Source organism: Otolemur garnettii, unplaced genomic scaffold, assembly GCF_000181295.1.
Source record: "Otolemur garnettii isolate 467f Iridium unplaced genomic scaffold, OtoGar3 scaffold00076, whole genome shotgun sequence".
Classification (NCBI taxonomy): Eukaryota; Metazoa; Chordata; class Mammalia; order Primates; family Galagidae; genus Otolemur; species Otolemur garnettii.
The window spans coordinates 1,695,520-1,705,840 of NW_003852471.1; positions in this window are offsets into that span (position 1 = coordinate 1,695,520).

Sequence of the window (10,321 nt, forward strand, 5' to 3'; positions counted from 1 at the left end):
TACTCATCATGCTTAATCATCAGAGAAATGCAAACATTGTCCTATTTTGATCACTGATCTTTAAAATAGGTGTGGCAATGCAACACGTTTTTAGAGTGTATACAGCACATTCCTAAGGTGCAATAATTTGTGTACCATAACGCTCAGCTTCTTGTCATCTGAAATTTAAAAGTTTCTATGTCATCATTACCTCATTCTCTTTTTCCCAGTCATCACTAAGTGATTATCTTTTAACCCAGTAATTTATAAAATCCTCAGCACTTTATAAAAGCTTCATGTCAAACAAATATCATTCATCTTCCGTCTTTCCATTGCCATCAAAAAACCTTTTTATGCAGGCATTTCTATTATTTATAGTCTACTTTTAAAATATAAGATGTGGTGGCTTATAAGGGAAACCAAGTAACATAAAATCTAAAGACCATTAAAATAAAGGGAGCAAGTGTGTGATTTGGATAATGAAGATAAAAGGAGATCATTTTCTAAATCTGGATAAATGCCAGCTACTACAATTCAGCACAAAACTTTAAGTTTTCTGACAGGAGAAGCAATCAGGAAACATGCTGGTCACTCCACGCCGGGAGAGTTCACTCATTTCCACCTGCTCTTCCCACGTGCTGTGGTGTAGACACACTGCACACCTCGGTCAGGTTCTTGTGAAAAAAATGTTTTTAAATGTTTATAATTTTAATTCCTTGCTTAGACTTCACTCTTAAATGACCATATCCGTACTAGGACATGCCAAAAGGGAGTAAAATGATGTCTAGCAGAGGTGACAGGCCCGTGACTACAGAATCCATCCCAAATTCAATGAGTTTCCTTTTGCCTTCCATGGCCCCTGTCCCTATCTGGGCTATGCAACTTTCCCCTCATCTGGCATCCCCTATTCAGACATAAGGATGGTGAAGTTGAGGTCCTGGCTTAGTCCCAAACTGTTCACAACCAGGAGGAGTCTGGAAATACCTGAGGATATTTGGTCGACCCACCAGAAGTTACACACAGAGGAGTCCCTGAGTAAAAAAAGGAATAGGCACAACACACTTAATGAAATAATGCTGCCTCAGTGGTAAGAAAAGAAAATCTGAACAGTACATTGTGTTTCCTACCAAGGTTGACCTTCAGGTCCTGCTTCCACCCCTGTCTGGCTTACCTCTGGCCGGAGTCGTGCAGGATGAAGCCCTGAGAAGTACCGGGGGATAATAGGTTAGAGAGGTATATGGAAAAACTGAAATAACTTTTCTCTTTTATTCTATAATCAGGGCTGCACATACCTGCAAGACAGGGAATATAACTTTAATGCTTATAATAACAAAAATGGCCAAAGACTGTCTCCCTGGATTCCCAAGAGAACATGTGAATCTTGAGTACCTTAAGCTCCATCCAGCAGAGGTGGTCAGAGGCGTTGAGGTCAGCCCACCCCACATACGCCTTCCGAATGCTCAGTCAAGGGGTGATGCACAGGGCTTGGCAGGGGCCACCAGGGATGAGTGATGGACCTACTCTGGGGAGGAAGGGGGTGGCATAGAAAAAGAGAACTAGATCCAAACATGTGTGCCACCTGGTAACTGATTAGACTCATTTGTGAATTTAGGTAGAGCACGATCTGAGATTCCTTCAAATATTGTGTAGGATATTCAGGGACTTACAGTCCTGTATTAATAGATGGATTCACAGGCAGGTTACAAGGATGTGTATTCTTCAGAATTTGTACCTTGGCTAGAGGTGATAGACTCTTGGTATGATGCTATGTAAATTCCCTCTCTGAGATCCATGGTGCAAATCACCTAGGCCAATACCAAACTGGTGCCTTCTTTGAGGGTCAGAGCTTGTACTTTCCCAGTTGGGCTCACCTTTGCCACATAAACACTTCTCCCATGTTGCTCTCTGGAACAAGGCTCCATTCTAGCCAGACTGGGGCCAGTTATCTTCACAGTGCCTGGTCCCATCTGTGCTTTTTCTTTCCCCATGTCTAAGTTTTCATTTGCCTACTGATACCTCATCTATGCTTTTAAATATCAGCTTAAATTTCACTAATCATCCTATGTGATGAAATTCTACTAACCTTCAGAATCTAGCTCAAAAAATTCTTGGTACCCTTTTGCTTCTTGCTTCAAAGGTAATCAGTTTTTTTTTTTTTCTCTAAATTCACAAAACTACATTTGTTCCCTAACTATAGCACTTATTACACTCTTACTAGTAACCAACATCATAGTGTTTCCTACCTATTTGTGGGTTCTTTAAACAACATTTTAGTGTCCTTGATCCCAGCACCTAGCACATAGCCTGGTATTTGGTAGGAGCTGAAAGGATAGTTATTGATTATATCACAAAATAATTGCCTAAACCTTGGCGCCAAGGTATGAGAAATCATGGCCAGTGTGGGATGTTTTGAGTAGTTAGTCTAGCTAGATGGGACAGATATTAACTATTAAAAATTACCCCCAAACTCAGTAGTTTAAGATAAAAGGTATTTGACTCATTATTTCTAGAGTTAGGTATTCAAAAATGGTTCATCTGGATCCTCGGGCTCAGGACCTCTCACAAAGTTGCAAACAGGGGGCGAGGACTGCAGCCCTCTCCAGACTTAGGTGACAATTACCAAAGGCAACAGGTTCATGAGTGATACTGCAGAGGACTTGACATAGAGTCAGGAAGAGCTAAAGATGCTTCCTGAGAAAGTGGGATCCAGATCATGCAGGTGCACACTTGTAGGTCATGCTAACGGATCTGGGTGTTATGCAAACAACTGCATTCAAAACAATGATCACATGGTAAGTTTACAAAATTAGCAAGTTTAGTCTTAGGAATGTCTGAGGTGAATCCATTGGGTTGAATCACAGTAATACTAAAAGGCAGCAAAGTTAATTAAAACAAGAGATGAGGTCCTTCTTGGTAGTTCTTTTATTTTTCCATTCAATAAATATTTATTTCACATCTCTCTTTCAAGAGTGCTTTAAATATAAAAAAATTAGTGGAAACTAGTTTTAAATATAAGGTGTTTTAGTCAATAGTTCATCTTACATATGTTTATTAAAAAAGGTACGTTTGGAAAGACCTTTAAAGCAAGGACGTGTCCAGGTCATCAGTGACAAAGAGACAGGATGACTGAACTGAAAGACACAAAATGACAGTAATGGAAAAACTGGGAAAACCACACAAAACCCAGAGTTCACTCACTTGTACGATACCAGCGATAATGTTTTAATGTTAATACGTGTACTATGGTAATGTAAAATTTTAACATTCCAGTAAGCTAGGTGAAAAACATACCAAAAAAACTCTATCATTTTTATAATTCTTCTGTAAATCTAAATTCATCTCAAAACAAAGTGCCTTAAAAATAAAAAGGAAAAAGCAGCAGGAAAATAACATATAACACTTAGCTACATAGCTGACGATCCCAGGAGAAGCTTGGATGTGACTGCTGTACGCAATCACTGGTCTTGTTGTACTGAGAAAAACAAGTTAAAACCAAGCTCTGTGGGTGGTAGATGTGGCAGAGGCCGCCAGGCTGAACTGTGGTGTCTCAGCTAGGAAACAACTCACCACATTCTCAAGAGGTTTTCATGCTGATAAAAATACAACAGGAAAAGGCCCTTTGGGAAAAATCTGATCGTCTTTATTAATCTGGTAGGATTTTTATGATTTTTTTCCAGGAATCCACAGTTCATACTTAAAGGGACAGCAGAGCTTCATTACATGAGCAGTTCAGTGGAGGCACAAAGGGAGGGTTTGTGGTATGGTTTGGTCCATGTGCTCAAAAATAATTCCTCCGACTCACCTGTCCCCTAACTGGGGATTTTTAACTGGGTTTTCTGAAAGAGGTTAATCCTGTCTAGTTATCAGTATAACGGAATTAACCCGGCACACAGGGTTTGCTCAGTAACCATAGCTGTTCTCTAATTGTCTTATTCTGGCTGGTAAATACTTTCCCACAAATAGGGTTAGATCTAGAACCAGGGTCTAATCCATCTGTGGCTAAGTTTCAGCCATAGATGGGAAGAAATTAAAGTGATGAGCGGATATAGGATATTCTGGAAACATGTACGGAAATGGAAATACACAGTTGGAAACAAATATGGTATTTTCATGAGATAATCTAAACCAGTGCGCCCCCCGCTCAGTAACATTATATGATCCAGGATGGACAACAATAGGAAATAAAACCAAAAGGACCACGTTATTTAGGACTTGGGGAAGACGGGGTCTTAGGTTTCTAACGGAGGGACAGTAACAAGAGTAAAAGAACAGATCTTATTTCCATGTCTAGCAATCTCTCATTAGCATAACTGCTGGCAAAAACTGGCTGCTGCCAGATTAGTAATTCATCATTCACATAAATCGCTATCCAAATAATTGAGCATTCTCTATGTGCAGCAAATCATCACAGCACAGACAGGATGTGTTTTCAGGGAAGAAGGAAATGGATTCTGAGTATTCATTTTATTTTCCACTGTTTGAAGGATTAATAAGCTTGTTAGAAATTAAGAGATTAAAAAAATAACAGCATAGGATTCTCTATCTGAGATGGGATAAAAATCCTGGTCCTCTCACCCCCACCCCTGCTCTGTCCCCTTCCTTTTTGCGGCACCCTTCAATTCTTGCTAAATGAGCAAGACACAGTCAATAAGGGGAGGGGGAAGGAGACTGCTGAACAGTAGTTTAGGGAAGTTACTAAGGCCTAAGGGTGGTTTAGGAGTAGGTAAAATAGATAACAAAAAGATCAATAGGTGGTAGAAAGCATTAAGTGTAGTATACGTGTGTAAGAAATCATAATAAACTGTTTACTGTTTAATGAAATGTTAAAGGAAACGGAGGGAAAAAAGGGGAAGCAGAGGTCGTGGTGCTGAGAAGTCTGAGCTGCAGAAACTGGTCCACACTTCCCCAATCTGCCCCCCGCGACTCCCACAATACTGAGAGGCCCAACCAGACATGGTGGCTAGAAAGACATTGTTAGAAGGAATGACTAAAACCAATGTGACTGGGTGTCTGTGATGATTTTTATTGTATACCCTCTAAGCATTTAAACAATACCTGCCTCAGCAATTTTCTGATCCCACAAACTCACCCATGATTGCATCAGCCCACATTATATAAGCTGAACTCTACCGGTGGTCTGGGGTGCTCTCCATTCTGGGGGAACAGTTGGCCGTTTGGCCTTTCCTTTAATAAAGACTTCCTGAAGTGGCACTGTATTAATTGACTTTGAGTCTTGATATCTCACGTCCATCCTGTAACATAGAGTCTTAAGAAGCCGTCCTCAAACTTCAGCATGTGTCAGAGTCACCTGGATGTGTGGTTTCAGGGGGAAGGGGGACAAGGAACAGGCAGACTGAAGATGAACATTTCTAATATGTTCCCTTGATGTTTATATTGCTGGTTTGAGAATCACATCTTGATAAATGCTAGCCCAAGAAAAGATCCCCTGGTCACTTTTGCCTGAGAAAAAAATTTATGCTAAGAATTATGTCTAATTGTCTCTTAATACTCAAGAGAAAATCAGACAGGCTACACTATCTTCTATCCACACCCTTAGCAGTCCACTCCCTAAAAAGAAATGAAAATATTTCTTATCCTTAAAATATCATGTTACTCAACAAGGGTTAGTGAAGGAGTGAGCAGCACGAAACATTCCTTCCACTTGATTACTTTCATATGCTAAGCATGTCATAGATAAAATAGTCAACATCAAAGAAGTGAAGGGAAAAAGATCATTCATTTCATTCAACGGCCTTGCCTCATGTAACCCTGACTTGAATTAGAATCAAGAATGGCTTTCACATTCAATTTAGACCATTAAAATGATCAGATTTTTTTTTTATTTTATAGATAGTAATTCAAGAATATCTTTATATAAGTAACCCAATGAACAGTTTAATAATGCCATTGGTGTCAATACTGTTATGTTCACTTAACATTAAAAAAAAAAAAAAAAAGCAATTTTGAGCCGTGCTATGCAACCAGTCTGCAAATGTACTCTCATCAGAACTCCGAGATGGTGAAGTGAAATATTTGCTCTGTCATTTGAAATTTCTTTATAAACTTTAGAACTGTTAAACATAAAACATTCCTACTCTACTTGAAAATTACTGCTGGTTCTCTGGCTGTAGCCATACATAACCACTAGAACCAGTTATAAACTCGTTCTAATCTAACAATGCGACACATTTTAGTAAGCGGACCTGGACAAAAAATCAGTCAATGAACAGTCCGTGATAATAACAATACTTTCGCTTGGTGTATGGCACACCTCTTGGGGGCAGGACACAATTAGAAGAGGGATTTTACCTCACAAATGCAATCAGTGTAAACTTTCTTTCTACCCTCAGTGAATCTCAAACAATAAAAAAATAAAAACAGGGGCAATGCCTGTGGCTCAAAGGAGTGGGTGCCAGTTCCATATGCTGGAGGTGATGGGTTCAAACCCAGCCCTGGCCAAAAACTACAAAAAAATAAAAATAAAAATAGGGGCAGCACTTGTGGCTCAAAGGAGTAGAGCAATGGCCCCACATGTTGAAGGTTGCATGTTCAAACCCAGCCCCCACCAGAAACTGCAAAATAATAATAATAATAAAATAAATAAAAATACTTTCATCACTGAGGGTCAACTGATGTTTATATACTTTCTTCTTCCAAAATCTGCCAATTCTTGTACTCCATGTTTCCTAAACCCTACATAAGTTATGTCTTCTCTTCTCAAAGAGACTGTGCTTTACACAAAAACCTTGCCCTAATATGCAATAAATTCAAAGAGCAAAAGATTCAGCATTTTCTTTGTTTCAAAGATTGCCTTTAACAATGCACATACAGGCAGCACCTGTGGCTCAGTGAGTAGGGCACCAGCTCCACATACTGGAGGTGGCAGGTTCAAACCTGGCCCTGGCCAAACTGCAACAAAAAAATAGCCAGGCATTGTGGCGGGCGCCTGTAATCCCAGCTACTCAAGAGGCTGAGGCAAGAGAATTGCCTAAGCCCAAGAACTGGAGGTTGCTGTGAGCTGTGATGCCATAGCACTCAACTCAGGGTGACAAAGTGAGATGCTATCTCAATTAAAAAAATGATAAAAAAAACAAAGAGATAAAAAAAATAATGCACATACAGGACTATCAATAGTCTGGAGTTTATTATTCTTCTTAATTGCCACTTTGGAAAACATAATCATCTCACAGGCAATATGATCTGTACTAGTAGTTTGGAAAGAAGAAAAACAATTTTGCCCCCAGAGGACATTTAGCAAAGTCCAGAAGCATTTTTGATTGTCATGACTGAGGAGAAAGGAAGGATGTTGGCATCCAGTGGAGAGAGGCAGGAATGCTGCCAAGAGCTTACAATGGACAGGACAGCCCCTCCACAATGACAAATGATCTGGCTCCAAATGTCAATGGTGCCGCTATTAAGGAACTCTGCCATAAAGCAATAGATTGTGAAGAAGAATATAGTTGAGCCTTGAATAATGTTGTTATAATACTGAAAAAAATAATTCCCAGCTGGGGCTGCTGTCTGGGGTTTACGCATTCTCTCCATATCTGCATGTGTTTTCTAAGGACACTCCTGTTAGGTTCACTGCTATGTCTAAATGGGCCCCCTCACAGTGAGCTCAGGAGGTGCGTGTGAGTGCCCCTGCAATGGCGTCCCGGCCAGGGCTGGTTCCTGCCTTGTGCTCCAAGCTGCCAAGACAAGCTCCAGCCAACCTTGACCTTGAGCTGGAATAATTGTATAAATGTTTATCTTAAATTGTTTTTATTAATCTGTTTTAAATATATTCCTAGCTCATTTTCATTGTGATGTTTAATATTAAAAGTGTTTTGGTCATTTAAACATTTGGTGATGTTTTTGTGATCCAAAATATGCTGTGGGAACTTAACTCTTGTTTATATCATTATACATCATTTTTCTTAAAGCGACTATTTCTAAGAGCCTATTAGTGACATGAAGTGAGGTTTTACTGTACTAGGAAATCAGGCTTTTTAAAAATGGAGGCCAGGCAAGATTTGAATCAGTTTCTTGCCTCCACTAACCAATCTATATTTTCATTGAATTCCAAATATATTAGTTCTTCCACAAAATTTCATCAAACTACCCTTAACAGCAGGAGGAAAGACATTTTTAAATTCTCCAGAGGGGAATGTTTTTCTTCATCCCACCCACCAGTGACTCCTCTGGCCAAAGCACAACAATATTACACATTGATTGCTCAATCAAATCTCAAGAATTTGCTCCTTGTAGCCTTACAAGCCCATCTTCTGTAACCCTCATTAAAGCACTGCTACTCAATTGCAAACTAATACAGCCTCTTTGGAAAGAAGTATGGAGAATCCCCAAAGAACTAAAAGTGGCCTTTCATTACTAGGTATCTACCCAGATGCAAAAAAATAATTTTAACATAAGGCCATATGCACCAGAATGTTTATTGCAGCTCAATTCACAATTGCCAAGATGTGGAATCAACCCAAGTATCCATCTATACATGAATGACTTAATAAACTATGGTATATGTATGCCATGGAATATTATACAGCTATAAAAAATATGGAGACTTTACCTTTATGTACTATCCTGGATGGAATTGGAGAACATTCTACTTAGTAAAGTTTCACAAGATGGAAAGCAAAAATCCAATGTATTCAATACTAATATGAAACCAGTAGATGAACTAATGTAAACCCACACAAGAGAAAACACAATTAAACTCAAATGGGAGATGGTGGAGGAAGGAAGAGGATTGATGCGCTCTCACCTAACAGGCACAATATATTGGTGTGGGGCACAACTACAACTTGGACTCTACCTAATAAACCCAAACAATGTAACCCCCCAAAACAAAAAGGACCTCCCACTTCACTAGATTAAGTTATCCAGTGCCCTTTCCCCACCTCTTTAATCTCTCAAATTTCTGGAGCTGAAAGTTTGAAAAAGTTGTCTCTGCCCACCAATTCTTTCTCTTCTTCTCACTTTATTTCATTGCAAACAGGCTTCTAATTCTATTCACTTTCACTTTCTCAATTTCTCTTAATATCACTCAGGCCACAGTGATTCCCACATATAGTAGCAATTTATTAGAATTCTTTCACTGCAAACTCTTTGCTGTACATCCCTGTAGAGTAGGCCCTTCCTTTCACCTCTAGAATTCATTTGATAGTCCACTTTGACAGTGAACTTTCTTCACTGTCTCTGACATTTCTGTCTTCCCTACCCCTCTTCTAGCTGTCACCCTGGGTAGAGTGCTGTGGTAACATAGCTCACAGCAACCTCAAACTCTTGGGCTTAAATGATTCTCTTGCCTCAGCCTTCCTATATATAGGAGGATCCATATCTCAGATCTACATTTCCAGCCCCAATGTTCATCTCTATTACTTTATATTTATTTTGGTAAAATATATGGTTGATTGGTTATCCATACGTAAGCTCTCACCTGACATCCTTACTGAAATTCACAGACACTGTTGGTAGGAGTGTAATTTAGTGTTTCCCCTTTAGAAAAAAGTTTTCAGTATCCAAAAAGCTGAAAATACACCTATATTATGGTATGACTCAAGATTTCACTTTCAGGTACATACCCAATAGAAGTGTTAGAATATAAATAGCAGCACTAGTCATTATAGCAAAAAATGAGAGATAGCCCCAAATGTTTATAAATAGAAGAAGAAAGATGTAAGTTTGCAATGTGTTCCCCCCATCAAATACTATATAGTGACCAAAACCAGAACTACTACAGGCATCAACCTAGAAGCATCTCACAGACAAAATACTGAGCAAAAGATGTAAACATAGCAACTATAGGTAGTATGATTTCATTCATGTAAAATCCCCCAAAAGGCAAATCAAATCCTTGGTGATGGAAGTCATAGTAGCAATTATCTTTGGGGGGGGGGGGATGAGTGTTATTCTGGGCGATGCTTGTAATGTTCCATATTGCAATCTGGCTAGTGATTAGTAGGTGTATCTACTCTATAAAATTTCATCAAGCTACACTTATGATTTGTTTACCCATTGTGTATCATATTTTCATTAAACATTTACTTTAAAAATTACTAGATCACAGGTGGGCACAGTGGTTCCTACCTGTATCCTAGTACTTTGGGAGGCCAAAGTGGAAGGATCATGTAAGGCCAGGAGAGATTACGAGACCAGCCTAAGCAACACTGACACCCCATCTCTGTGAAAAATAAAAAGTCATCTAGGCATGGTGGCACACTGCTATAGTTCCAGCTACCCAGGAAGCTGGAGCAGGAGGACTCACTTAAGCCCAGGAATTTAGGTTGCTGTGTCACTGTATGTTAGCCCCAGCAACAGACAGAGAGTCTGTCTCAAAAAAAAAAAA